The following is a 14,469-nucleotide window of genomic DNA, read 5'->3' on the forward strand; positions in this document are numbered from 1 at the left end:
CACACCCCATTTTACAGGTATCTCGGAAACTCCTCTTCCTGACCCAGAAGACACCTGGTACATCGATGGCAGTTCCACATCTACCTCTTCAGGAAGCCGAGTTGCGGGCTATGCCATCGTTAATAACTCTACCATTCTTGAAAGCAGCCCTCTGCCCCCTAGCACTACCTCACAAAAGGCAGAACTTATAGCTTTAACTAGGGCCTTAATTCTAGCCAAGGGCCGGAAGATCAATATTTATACAGACTCAAAATATGCCTATCATATTCTCCATTCTCATGCAGCAATTTGGAAGGAACGTGGCTTCCTGACCACCAAAGGGACTCCCATAACTAATGCCTCACTTATTCTTAAACTATTAGAAGCTGCTTCCCTTCCCCAACAGGTTGCGGTCATCCACTGCAGAGGACACCAGACAGGATTGGATGCCATTACAGTCGGCAATTCAAAAGCAGACCGGGAGGCAAAGCTAGCAGCCCAGAGACAACTCCAGGGACAACTTCCAGCTCCCTTGCTTCTGGTATTGCCTTCAATTCAACCCTCTTATACCCCACAGGAGATCGAGGAACTTATGCACCAGGGAGCCTCCCAGGAAGCACAGGGATGGTGGTCTCTGGAAGGACGAGTTGTTCTTCCTGAGACACAAGCAGACAGCTTTCTTTCCCAGGTTCACCAGGCGCTGCATATTGGATACAAGCCTCTCTCCCACCTTCTTAAACCTTTAATCCATTGCCCTAGCCTAACTACTCGACTAAAGGCTATTACCCAAGCCTGCCCCACGTGTTCTCTTACTTCCTCACAGGGTGGTCTCCGACCAGCTGCATTCCCCACACACCAAGCACGGGGACACACCCCAGGGGAAGACTGGCAGATAGACTTCACTCACATGCCCAGATGTAAGCGGCTCAAATACCTTCTAACTATGGTTGATACCTTTTCAGGATGGATTGAAGCCTATCCCACAACGTCGGAGACAGCTGACACAGTTGCCTCTGTCCTTATTAAAGAAATTATTCCTAGGTTTGGCTTACCCAGGTCACTTCAATCTGACAATGGACCTGCTTTCATCTCCAAAGTGACCCAACAGGTGGCATCCTCTCTAAACATCCAGTGGAATCTTCACATTCCTTATAGGCCTCAGTCTTCTGGAAAGGTTGAAAGAGCTAATGCGCTCCTTAAGACACAACTTACTAAACTTTCTCTAGAGCTCCAACAATCCTGGCCAGAACTGTTACCCCTGGCGCTCACCCGCTTACGTGTTTCTCCCCGCAGCCCTACTTTCCTCAGCCCCTTTGAGTTAATGTATGGAAGACCTTTTCTCCTAGGTAATTTCCCTACTGACAATACCAAAACTCCACTAATAGACTACCTTCCCGTCCTAACCTTTCTTAGGCACATGCTGCGCCAACATGCTGACCAGTGTCTCCCTCAGCCTCATCAAGGCCCCTTTCCCACTCCCCCAATTTTGCCTGGTGATCAAGTGTTTCTCAAGACCCTTAATCCATCTGGTTTACACCCTAAGTGGACAGGCCCTCACCAGGTTCTGCTGACCACCCCCACAGCAGTCAAGCTCAAGGGACAGCCACAGTGGATTCACCTGTCAAGAATAAAAAGGTCTCCTGCTCCTGCCCCTTCTATGCCAACACTGACTTCGAGGTACACCTGTTCCCCCCTTGGGCCTACCAAGGTAAGGCTATCTCGCATCCCTGAAGATCCGGGTGAGTAACACTGAGCTAATTGCTCTCCTCCCCAAAGACCTCACTACCTCATCCCTTAGGTCACCTCCAAGCCATGGACATCCAATCTTTTCTTTCCAGTAATATATTTGCTTTTCATCTTTGTTCAGCCCCCTGCCTGAGAAGACTTCCTCCAGACTTCATCGAAGAGACTCACTTCTTGCAGACATCATGGAACTGGCAGACCAGGAAGCAGTCACCTCCTACTAGGTCACCTCTCTTCCCCCCCCTTTCCTTTTTCAGCCATGCTTCTCCACCATGCTGGGTGGGACTACAGTTCAGTAACTTCTTTTCCTGCCTGAATAGCGCATGGTGTTCTTTTCATCTACCCAATAACTACCCCTTTTGTGTGAACCAAAGTGCCTTGACACCATGCGAGATTTTTCACCAATACCATTTCTGGCCTTCACATCCACGTCCACACCACTTCTCTACTCTGGTGAGTGAAACTACTCTACGGCTCTCTGTCACTCAGTCTCTGTCCAGACGTGGCGCCACGCCAGAGAGCTCCTACGGCCTTTAGCTGAAAGGCCGGTCACCTCTGAAGCCGAGGACGCTTGGCTTTGGGGGCTTGGCCATTTCTCTCTAGAGGGCTCTGGGGGAAGTCGGGACGCCGCTTCTGCCTGGTCAGCTCTTATTCACTCACCAGACTGACTCTACTTTTTGGCTTGTGCCCTGAAGAGTGTGACGCAGGCTGGGTCCCGGGGACCCTCCCCTCTAGGTTCCCTCTCAAAGGCTAGCCATTCTAGGTTTAAAAATTGTCAGAGTTTCCATTTGTTCAGGTTTCCGTCAATGCCTCATGAAACTTCTCCAGACTCCGTCCAACAGACTCGCCTCCTCCAGACTTCATCGAGGAATCAACACCCAAGTGACAGCTGCAGCCTGCTGCCTTCTCCCAGCATGGACCACATCCCAGCCTTTTACCCCTACGACGCCCCTTGCCAGCAGGAAGTAGCCAGAGAGAGTCTTCGCCCTTTTTCATAATTATCAAAAGGCTGGAATGTAAGGTCCATTCCTGGACGACGAACAGACCTCGCCCAGTACCTGCGTTACCTAGGCAACTGGGATACCTGGAAGAGGTCACGTCCGCATCTGCTGAGCGTTACCTAGGCAACTGGGATACCTGGAAGAGGTCACGTCCGCATCTGCTGAGGTCACATCCTAACCTGATGTGGCCACACCTTTCTCCCACCTGATCCCACTTCCCTTTACCTGGACACACCCTTCCCCGCCCCCTACCCTATATAAGGCCTAAACCGCCGCCAGACCGCCCTCTTTTTTTCTTTTGCCAGCCGCGTGGAGTGCCAACCTTGCCTGGTCCCAGCAGGTCTACTGAATAAACCCCTTACCTGAATACCACGTGCGTGGTGCAGTTTCAGTTCTTACTCGGTCACCTCTTTTTAAAAACCTAACACACAGTACCCTTTTGTCAGTTGTGGGGCTTTGAAGGAAAGGTCTGGGCGCTGTCCCTGAGCTCTTTTCACTCAAGGCTGGCGCTCTACCACTTTGAGCCACAGCTCCACTTCCCGTTTTCTGGTGGTTCATGGAATGACTCTCCTGGACTTTGAACTGCGATCCTCAGATCTCAGCCTCCTGAATAGCTGGGATTACAGGTAGCAAGTTATTCCTTTAAAATGCAAATGTGCCCTTCTGACAGCCCCTCCTCCCCCCAGTAAATTGGAGGGGAATGAAGCCACTTTCCCTGGAAGGGAACAGACCCCACCTCAAAACTTCCAGAAAACTCTGGGCTTGAATTTCCCCACCCCTTGGCACCCTGGGTCAAAGATTTCCTGGGTGTGCAGGTGAGCCCCCAGTAGCTGTGGCTGGAACTACAAGGAGGGGTCCAGACCCTGCCCTGGGGACTCAAAGGGCGGGGTGGTCCTGTGCACAACAGGCCACTCACCGGCCCGAGTTTCTGGGGCTGAAGCCCATCTGCGGGCCTTCCGGGCGGCCATTTCCACCCTGCGGGCGCGTTGAACACTGCCGTTCTGATGATGAGGAAACCTGGGCTCAGGGGGGCTGTAAGGGACTCTTCCAAGGTCACAGCGCCAACACCCGGCTGCAGCTCCACAGCTTCTCAACGTCTGCGTGCACACCCAGCCCGTTTCCTCTCCTGGGCTTCTTCTGTACCATCCCGGAGGAACTAAGAGTATTGCAGGCTTGGAATCCTGTCCACACAAGTCTCCACGTGAGCCGGTCCCCGGGGCGCTTGCCTGTAATCCCAGCACATTAGGGTGGGCCCAAGCTCCCGCTGACCTCCATGCACTGTGCCCCAGGCCCCAGCACAGAGGAATTAACCAGGGCATCCCATCCTTAACCGAGCACTCAGCCTGCACTTTCTCCTTCTGCTTGTTTATCGGGACATTCTGCCTCCAGGCTGGGAGCTCAGGGAAGAGCAGGGCAAACTTTCTGCCGTCTTTCAGCCCTGAGCCCTTTCACGGGCAGCCACTGCTCTATACATATCGCTACTGGGTGCCTAAGTGGCTCTGAAAGAAGGGTGGAGCTGGGTCTGGTGGTACACGCCTGTAATCCAAGCTCTTGGGAGGCTAAGGGCAGAGGATCCTGAGTTGGAGGCCAGCCTGGGCTGCAAAGGTGAGATTCACACACACACACACACACTCACTCCACGGATTCACAGATTGTTCTTCCAACGAGACATGAGTTATTGCCTAGGTTCGCTTGGACCATGACATTTTTGGGAGGCCAGTCTTGGGGTTTGAACTCAGGACTTGAGGTTCTTTTGCTCAAGGTCAGCGCTCTATCACTTGAGTCACAGCTGTTAGCAGTCCCAGGTCTCCTGTCCAGGTGAGTTTTGAACCATGATCTTCAGATCTCAACCTCCTGAGTAGTTAAAGGTATAGGTGTCAGCCACCAGCCCCAAGCGTCTTGAGACTAGACCTAGCTAATTTCCCGCCCAGGCTGGCTTTGAACCATGATCCTCCTGATCTCTACTTCCAGAGTTGCTGGGATTACAGACGTGCAGAGACAGGAGAAGGAGAGGGAACAACAAAGGAGATGGAGGAGGAAGAGGAAAGTTTGAATAGCAGAAGTCTCAGCCAGCCTCTCATCCCTGACCCCTCGGCCCCCCTTGTTTTTGTGCTGGTGCTGGGGCCTGAGCTCAGAGCCTGGGCGCTGTCCCTGAGCTTTATCATTCAAGGCTAGCCCTCTACTACTGAAGGCACATCTCCATTTCTGACTTTTTGGGTGGTTAACTAGAGATGAGTCTCACAGGCTTTCCTTTGAACCACCATCCTCAGATCTCAGCCTCCCGAGTAGCTAGGATTACAGGCCTGAGCCACCGGTGCCCAGCTCTCCTGCCGGATTCAGTGCCAGGTCCAAAGCAGAGCAGAGTGGGTTGAGCCAGCTTGAAGGATGAACTTCCCAAAGAGGGGAGGAAAGGGAAGGGATGGAGAGCCCCAAAACGGTCCAGCAAGGCGGCTGAACAGCCCCAGGGACCAACCCTGAAGTGTAGTCTGCTTTTCTCTCATTGCTGGGCTCTGAGTACTTATGCTCATCCCAAATTCGGATTGAAGCTGAGTCCCCAGTGCATTGGGAGGTGATTAGATGGTGAGGATGGAGACCTGGTAAGATGGCAGGAACCACACTGCCTTCTTGCGATGCGAGAACACAGCCAGCAGCCTCCTCTCTGGACCAGGAAAGCAGGCACCCAAGCAGCCCTACAATTCTGTAGTTTATAAATTTGCCAGACTCGGGAACTTTGTGATAGCATCCAGGAAGGAATAAAGCAGTCACCACCACCAGTCTGGTTGCTGGGCGTGAGCATCCACTAAAGGAATGCTTGTGTGCTGAACTGACATCTGCACAGGAGCCGGGAGCTGGTTAAAAGGACAAGGAAGATGGGGTGGGGGCAGAGAGACAGAGGGAGGCAGGCCAGGAGGGAGGAGAGGGGGAGGAAGAGGAGGAGGAGGAGAGGACAGGCATGAACATCCGGGAAGCTCAGAGGGTGGACCAGCCACAGAGCCAGACCCACCCCTCCCTCCCTTTGATGTCCGCCCACACAAGCGAAAGTGCTAGAACCTGACGGGCACCAACAGGCCCCAGGTTCAGAGTTAAAAAGCGGTTTCCGGCTGCAAGTGCGGTTCTGCTCACCGCAATGCCACAGGTACGTGGGGCTTGTCACGCTGCCAGGGGCTGGAGGGGTGCAGAGGGGTGGAGAGGGGTGCGTCATGGGTCCCTGCAAGGTGTGTGTGGGGGGTACAGCAGTCTCCACCCCCGGAGGGGGGGTCCTGCAGGAGGGGGGTATGGGGGACGACTTTCAGGCAGACCCTGGCAACCTCCAAGTGGGTGGAAGAGGGTGCCCCCATTTCAAGCCCACCTGTGCCCCGAAAGCACGACCAGAGTGTCAGAACTGAACGGTGACTGGAGGGTCTCCTTCTTATTTGGCACAGAAGCAGAGAGAAGCCAAGCAACCTGCCCCAGGTCACACAGCTTGCTAACCTCAAAGCCCAGGTTAGACCCGGGGACTTTGCCTTTCAAGGTCACCTTGGTAAGAGGGGTCACAGACCTTTTTTTTTTAAAAAAAAAATAGGGGCTCCTTTGCTTTCCCACAAAGCACTGGCCTGTGTCCCAGAGATCAAGAGCCAGCCCTGACCTGTCCGTCTACCCCTTCATTTCCAGGACTCGCAGAGGATTGCACAGCTGGCCGTTGAATGAACGACTCTCTGACTTCATTGCAGGTCGTTAAGCCGGGTGCTGAGCGCAGAGTTGAAGTACTTGTGGGGAGGGGCGCTTGGTGATGAACTCCAGACGGACTTAGCTCCTGGCGGGGGGACTCTTAATTTGTCACCGACTGAACATGATGGTGTTTCACTCCTTTGCCCGTTGGCGTTGCTTAGGCAAAGCTAATCCATGGAAGAAACGCTCTGCGCGTCCGGTGGCCGGGTCCTCCCGGTGGCCGGGTCCCCCCGGGCGAGCACCCGCTGTCCTCAGAGGAGGACCGAGCACCGAGCACCGAGGACGGGTGCCTCCAACGCATCCTCCCTCCAGCACGCCGCCGCCGCCGCCGGCGGACTCAGCACTGGCCAATCAGAGCTCCGCATTCCCCCTCAGCCGGCAGACATTGGATCAGAGCTGGGCACGTGACGTCCGCCTCGACCAATGAGTCGCCGCGGATGTGGTCGCCGGCTGCCCGGGTCTCTGGCGCGGGTCTAGAACCTCTCGGTGGGGCTGGAGAGCGGGGAGCCGCCACCGCCCCGGATCCAGCGGTGCCTGCAGCGCACCCGTCGGCTCCGGAGGGTCAGAGGCGCCGGGTGGAGCCCGGGGCTCTGCCCTGGACTCGGTGGGCCTCGCGCGCCCGGGGTGGCCGCGTGTCACCCAGCCTGCGCAGCGGGCGCCGCGGCCGCGTCCCCTTCCTGCCCCTCTCGGAGCTGAGCCGTCTCATGGCCCGTTCTGCTCTTGGATGGGGACTGGGAGCAGCAGCAGCCGCTGCCACTGAGTCACGGCACTGCGTCTCCCGTTTGTAGATGGAAAGATCACGTGACTTTCCAGCCTCCACAGCCTGCGGACCAATGAACATAGCAAAGGTGAGATTCTGTCTCAATACACTGTCTCTGTCTCTGTCTGTCTGACACATTCCCCCTCGCCCCCTACCACAGATGCACAGATTGCTCTTCTTCCAAAGATACATGAGCTATTGCCCAGGTCAGGTTGGACCATGACGGGTTTTTGTTTTTGTGCCAGTCCTAGAGCTTGAACTCAGGGCCTGGTGCTGTCAGCATTTTCACTGAAGGCTGGTGCCCTGTCACTTGAGCCACAGCTCCTCTTCTGGCTTTCTGTTGGTTCATTTTGTTGGATAAGAGTCTCACGGACTTTTCCTGCCCAGGCTGGCTTCAAACCACAATCCTCAGATCTCAGCCTCCTGAGTAGCTAGGATGACAGGCATGAGCCACCGGCACCAGGCTCCTAATGGTCATTCTGCCTGGTGTGGCTGTCCCCACTTCTGTTACTTTCACCTGCTTCCACTGGACATGGCTGATTCCTTTGGGTCTTGGCTACAAAGCCGCCTCCACAGAGAAGCCCTCCTAGATTACGTCCCCCGGCACACTTAAACCAGGTAACGTCTTCACACACTCACACTGAAGCTTGGGTACTTGTTGTGGGTGTAGATTCTGAGGGGCTGGGACGGGTGTCTGCTGTTCTTCATCCATCCAGAACTGAGCCCTCAGCACCTTGGGCCTAGTAGGTACACAAAGCATTCTTGGTGAGTGGCCACCTTGTGTGGAGTAGCAGGGGGGCAGCTGACTGTGCCCAGAGGCCACAGGGAGACACAATGGGAACTTTACAGACTTCCCAACAAGCTGCTTTCCCAAGAAAGCGAGTCACACCCACCTCTCCCTTCCTGCCCCGCTCAGCCCTCACTGTTTAGGTCAACCAGCCGGTGTCCATGGCAACACCTGTGATGTCATGGGAGAGTGAGTGAGGTCAGAGCTCTCCTAGAGCACCATGGGGCCGCCTCCTGGCTGGCCACTGACTCACCGCTAGACACACACACACAGACTTGTATACCAGGTGGCTTCTTGTTTTCTCTCTCTCTTTTTTCCCAATCCATTAAAAAATGAAATAAGTGAACGTTTCTAAGAAGACTCTGAGTGGAAAGATTTGTTCCAGGAATTTCCTGTTGGCTGCTGGCCAGAGAGCTGGAAATGGCAGCGTCAGGGGTGGAATGCTGCCTGACCTCCGGCCCCACCCCCAGCCCCAGGACAGGAGTTCTCCAAAGCCTCGGGGAGCTGTGGCTCTAGAGAGTGGGGTGGACAAGAAGCACACCCCCAACTTCTCCGGTCTGTGGTCTGTCTCTGTGGGGACCTTTGTGCGCCTCCATGTCCCCTCTTCTCTGTCTCCCTGCCCGGTGCATTGCTTTCTGTACTCACTTGGGGAACACAGTTGGCCCATGACATTGGAGCCGGCCAGGGCCGGCGTGGAAGCTTCCCGGGCGGACGCCTGCCCCTACGTTCCCAGCCAAACGTCCCCCCACGGGGCAGAGCCAGACGGGACCGTGTCCACTTGGGGGCAGTGCGCACTCCCCGTCTTTGGCCACCCCAGGACCTGCCTTGGGAACCTACATTCCCAAGCTTCTGCCTCCAGCTGAAGACTTCTCAGTGTCAGACCTGTAAACATCTTGGGGCCGGGGCATCTTTGCTGTTGGCCTCCTTTCCCTGCACCTCTGCCCAGAAAATTCTAGTAGTAACTTTTAAATATATATATATATATATATATATATATATATATATATATATATATATATATATATAATTTAGCAACTTTTTTTTTTTTGCCACTCCTGGGGCTTGAACTCAGAGCCTGAGCACTGTCCCCAAGCTTCTTTTAGCTCAAGGCTAGCACTCTACCACTTGAGCCACAGCACTACTTCTGGCTTTTTCTGTGTATGTGGTACTGAGGAATGGAACCCAGGGCTTCATGTGTGCAAGGCAAGCACTCTACCACTGAGCCACCTTCCCAGCCCTTAGCAACTCTTTTTTAACATATTTTTAAAATGTCAATCCTGGAGTTCAAACCCAGGGCCTGAGTGCTGTCTGTAAGCTTGCAGAAAGTAAAGCTACTTCTTGAGCCACAGTGCCACTTCTGGCTTCTTGGTGGTTCAGTGGAGATAAGAGTCTTACAGACTTTCCTGGTCAGGCTGACTTCGAACCATAATCCTCAAATCTCAGCCTTTGGTGTAGCTAGGATGACAGATAAGAACCACCAGCACCCAGCATTGTTAACCACTTTTAAGTGGGCACTCCAGCCAGGATTCTGAACCCCCAAATCAGGACACACATGGGGTGGGGTACTATTAGACAGTGAGTGTTCCTAGAAACCGAGAGGCAATTTTTTTGTCCATTGTGGGGCTTGAACTCAGGGCCTGGGTGTTGTCCCTGAGCCTCTCTGTCCTCAAAGCTAGTGCTCTACCACTTGAGCCACAGTGCTACTTCCACTTCCTCTGAGTAGTTTATTGGAGATAAGAGTCTCACAGACTTTCCTGCCTGGGATGGCTTCACACTGCGATCCTCAGATCTCAGCCTCCTGAGTAGCTAGTACTACAGGCGTGAGCCAGCAGTGTCTGGCTAAGAGACAATTCTTTATAGTACCCAAGACATCCCACATGTTGGCTTAGGTATAAGTGTCCCCGAAAACTGGGGCTTGGGGGGAGTCCCCAAGCAGCCCCCTCCATCCTCACTACTTTCCTCCACCTCCACCAGTGTGCCCAGAGGGTGCCCAGTATATGATCGCCCTATTGCCCCCCCCCCCCCCCATACAAGACTGCGAGCCATAGAACACATTTCGAGCCATGCTATAAAACTGTGCTTTTGGAAGTCACTGAGCGCGCCCGTGCCCATGACGTCACCGTTCCCATGGCAACTAATATAATTAACATGAGAGAAAGTGCCAGGAAGACAGAAAAGGGAAAGAGAGAAAACACCCAGTCCAATCCCAAACAGAGAAAATTACCCAGTGGGGGAGAGGAGGGGCAAGGGGAGGGGGAAGAGGCAGGGAGGGGCCAGGAGAGGCAGAGGGACTCATAAAATGTTTTAGTGCCACTTGTTAGAAGAGGGCCGACGTAACTCTTCACTCGCTGCGGGAGCCATGGGAGCGCTTGCCAACAGTATCTCTTGCACAAACACAGAAAGGCCTTTGTAGCCTGCATGCTTTATGGACCTGAAACCCGGGCTGGAGCTCCAGGTGAGGCAGGAACACTGCCCCCCACCTTCCCTGATCCTTATTAAGCCAGGGTCTACTCTGATTCAGCCCCCCCTAGATATCCAGCCCCCTGCCCCCTACCCCAGCAGACATGTAGACACAGCAAAACATATGTAACCATAAAGTGGAACTCGGCAAACACCAGAGCCAACTCAGTCACACTGGATCGAGCACCCTGCCTGGTTCTAAGGCCCTGAAATAAGGAGAACATTACACTTCCCAAGCAATAGCCACTCATTAAAGGCTTGCTCCTGGAGGAAGTGGAGGCATGAAGGGGCGTGGCCTCATGGGAGGCGTGGCCTCATGCGAGGCTTTTAGGTTCTTGGCCCAAGGTTGGGCCCTTGAATGGGAATATGGGGCTTCCAGCCTCACCTCTCTCTCTTTTGCTTCTTAGCCAGGAAGTGAGTGGTTTTACTCTCTCTATCACACCTCCTGTCCCAACTAATCATGGAGGGGAACCCATCCAAAAAAAATCGTGATCTCCAAATCAACCTTTTCTCCTAGTCTGTGGATGAACTCAGATACTTCATTACACTAACATAAAGTGCTTTGTATTTTGCTCCCATTCAATAGCTGACCACATCAAGGCTCAGAGAGGAAGGGGGAGCTGCCTGTCTGAGCCAGGCTGACCTCTGACCTTGTTCTGTTCAACGTTGACTGCCGAGTCTCCACTATTTCAAGGTTATTCCCACCACTGGGGTCAACGTCAGGGCAACTCTGGTTTCAGCCTACATAAATCTTTCGCTCAACAATCCAGACAATAAGTGATTGTTCCTCACTGTGCCTCAGTTTCTCCAGGTTTCCCCTATGTTGTTGAACTGGAATGGTCTAGAAAAGCATCAGCTCAGCTTGCAAGTAGGACCCGAGTCCATACCCCCCTGGGCCCACAAGAGCCCACTCCCCCGATGCCTTTAGCCCCCATCCCACAGAGACAGGGTCAAGAAAACTGACATGCTTCCTTTGGCAAAAGAGGGCCAGAGCAGTACCCACAAGTATAAAATAGAAAGGTCTTGCTGGGCATGGTGGCCCCTGCCAATAATTCTAGCTACACAGGAGGCTGAGATCTGAGGACTGTGGTTTGAGGCCAGCCCTGGAAGACAAATCCCTGAGACTCTCATCTCTAACCAGCAAAGATCTTATTTCCAAAACAACCAGAGCTGGTAGAGTGGATCAAGTGGTAGAACCCTGCCTAGTAAGCTGCAGCCCTTGAGTTCAAATCCCCAGGACTGACAAAAAAAGGTGAATTGACCTGTTGATTGTATGAAATGCATCATACGCATGTGAAGCAGGTCATCAGTGGGGAATGTCTACCAGTAACTTTGGGTAAGGATCAGGACTTCTGTGAGTTTCTGTAATTTCCTCTTAGTTATAAAAGGGTTGATGCTGGGTGCTGGTAGCTCATGTATGTCATCCTAGCTACTCAGGAGGCTGAGATCTGAGGATCAAGATTCAAAGCCAGCTGGGGCAAGAAAGTCCGAGAGACTCTTATCTCCAATGAACCACCAGAAAACTGGAAGTGGTGCTGTGGCTCAAGTGGTAGAGCACTAGCCTTGAGTTAAAAAGCTCGGGGACAGGGCCCAGGTCCTGAGTTCAAGTCTCACGACTGACAAAAAATAAATGGGGGCAGGGAGGAGTTTGAAAATGACAATGCCACTGTCACAGGCTGAGGCAGAAGTCCCCAGAGAGGGACTAACAGGGAGGTTCGAGGCACAGGACTGGCTGGTCAGAGAAGGTAGCCCAACGGCAGGACCCTGCTCTCGAAGGACACAGACTAGCCTGAGTCCTTTTTCTGTTTGGTTCGGTTTTACTTTTGTGAACCCAGGGACTCACATATGCTAGGCAAGCACTGTACCACTGAGGTATACCTATCTCTCCCCCTCCTCTATTTTTTTTTGTTTGTTTTTTTTGAGACAGGGTCTTGCAAAGCGGCCCAAGTTAATCTTGAACTCTTCCTCCTCCATCCTCAATCTCTCAAGTGCTAGGATTACAGGCATGCACTGCCACACCTGGTGTTTAGCCTGAGGTGGTTTTTTATTTCTTTTTCCCATCCATATGAAGCATTGGAGCCCTTCTTCTGAACACATCTACCCACATCCAGCCTGGGTTTGATTTTTGGCAATCACCAGACCCTCTTGCCTAATGGCGACTCGTAATTCAGAAAGCCAGAGCGGGAGCAATCCCTGTCTTCTATCATGAGCTTCAAAGGACCGGGTGTGATTGCAAGTCCTTCCACGCATTCAAAGGGAAATGTGGACAAAACCAGATGGAGGAGGAGGTTCCCCCTGGATTTCCTCAGAGGTTCCGGGCTCCCTCTCCCTGCCCCTACTCCCGCCACAAAAACATGAAAAATCCTGTGGGCTTCTTCTCTTCTAAAGATGGATCACAGGGAGAAATGGGGGCGGCCTTTGTGGGGGTAGTGCAGACAACAGGAAAGCCACCCCAGAGCACAGTGGGCCGCGGGGGGGAAGAAATGGGTAGTGTTGTTACTTCACCCCCTCCCGTTTCCGGAGCTGAGCCGGGACGCTTATAAATTGCACTAATAAATTGCCAAGTGTGTGGCCATCCTTGAGGCCAACTCCTCTAGAATTCTCTCTAGGGGAGGTGTAGGAGCTGGCCCAAGGCCTCGCCCAGAAGGAGCAAGAAGGGCCTTGAATTCACAAGACCCACGGCCTTCAGTTCAACCCAACAACTTTTGTTTGGATTTTGAGACTCACTATGTAGCTCAGGCTGGCCTCAAACTCGCCATCCTCTAGCTTCTACCTCCCCAGGGCTGGCTAGGATTACAGGTGTGTGCCACCACACTCAGCTTCACTTGACATCTCTTCGTGGACGACCTGTGAAGCGCGGAGCGAAACTTGCTCTTACATCAACGTGCACTCATGACCCCAGGGCCCTCTCTGAGGGATAGGACCAAACGCCTTTTTGTGGGCTGGGGGGAGTGGGGGTTCTCCCAGGAAGTGATCCGCTCACCTCAGTTGCCTTGGGCCTTCCAGGTTTGAAAGTGCTGAAGGCTGAGTCCTGAATCCTGCCTCTCAGTCCTGGGCAGGGACACATCCTGGTCCTGCCAGCAGACAGGGCGTGGTAATAGAGATCTGGTGGTTGTCACCAGGAGCTCACTTCTATTGGCTATCTGCATTATTACATCACCCACTCCAATCAGCCAATGAGCAGGCTCCTTAACTGCCTTCCCCCCACCCCCCACCCCAGCCCGGTCTTAGCCACAGGAAACTCTGGCTCAGAGAGGATAAATGATGCAGTCAAGGTCAAATGGCTGGACCCCATGGAGGAAGGACGTCCCTTCCTAAGCCCTATAGAATCACCCGAGGGGCAGGCAGGATTCGAACTCAGAGTTCTATTCCTTCAGCACTGAGCTCTTCATCACAAACCCCCACCTTCCTGAAGGTTCTACAGACACTCGGCAACTGTTCTCTATATCTTCTTTTTTTTCCCTCCTTTCTGTCAGTATCAAAGCTTGAACTCAGGGCCTGGATACTGATCCTGAGCTTGTTTGCTCAAGGCTGGTGCTCTACCACTTGAGCCACAGCTCCACATCTAGCTTTTTGGTGGTTTATTGGAGAGAAGAGTCTTTCGGACTTTTCTGCCCTGGCTGGCTTTGAACCGTGATCCTTAGATCTCAGCTTTCTGAGTAGCTAGGATGACAGGCGTGAGCCACAGGCTCCTGACTTTGTTTCTACATCTTCTACACCCGGCCACTGTGAGCCCAGAGTGTAGGAAAGGCCCCAGGCTAGGTGAGCTCTTCAGATCCTAGGTCTGCCCCTTGAGGCACGGTGAGAGGTGTGACCGTCTGCACCCCTAAATACCCCTGCTGGGCTGGGCTGGCACAGGTTGGTGCGTGGCCTTGCCCCAGGGCGGAAGGCTCTGCTGGCTCAGCTGTCCCCAGGACCACTTGAACTGCTCACACCTGATCTTACTGGACTCAAAGGCGGCCTGCACCAAACCCGCCCACATTCCAAATTTGGAATCCAGAGGCTGGAAGGCCCCAGCAGACAGAATCTCT

The 14,469-nt window shown here is 53.4% G+C and overlaps 2 long non-coding RNA genes across 2 annotated transcripts; one reads left to right on the top strand and one right to left on the bottom strand.

The window, feature by feature from the left end:
- The first annotated feature begins 544 nt into the window (after window positions 1-544).
- On the top strand, window positions 545-3,095 carry LOC138830203 (uncharacterized). The gene is made up of 2 exons (XR_011372918.1): window positions 545-2,175; window positions 2,551-3,095. It is a non-coding gene; the product is annotated as an uncharacterized lncRNA (long non-coding RNA).
- A 3,038-nt stretch (window positions 3,096-6,133) lies between these two features.
- Window positions 6,134-13,514, bottom strand: LOC138830202 (uncharacterized). Its single transcript, XR_011372917.1, has 3 exons — window positions 13,422-13,514; window positions 7,831-7,931; window positions 6,134-7,254 (listed from the first exon to the last, which is right to left on the bottom strand). It is a non-coding gene; the product is annotated as an uncharacterized lncRNA (long non-coding RNA).
- Between the last annotated feature and the right edge of the window lie 955 nt (window positions 13,515-14,469).

This window comes from Dipodomys merriami, unplaced genomic scaffold, assembly GCF_024711535.1.
Source record: "Dipodomys merriami isolate MVZ:Mamm:240054 unplaced genomic scaffold, mDipMer1.0.p SCAF_1859, whole genome shotgun sequence".
NCBI classification, from domain to species: Eukaryota; Metazoa; Chordata; class Mammalia; order Rodentia; family Heteromyidae; genus Dipodomys; species Dipodomys merriami.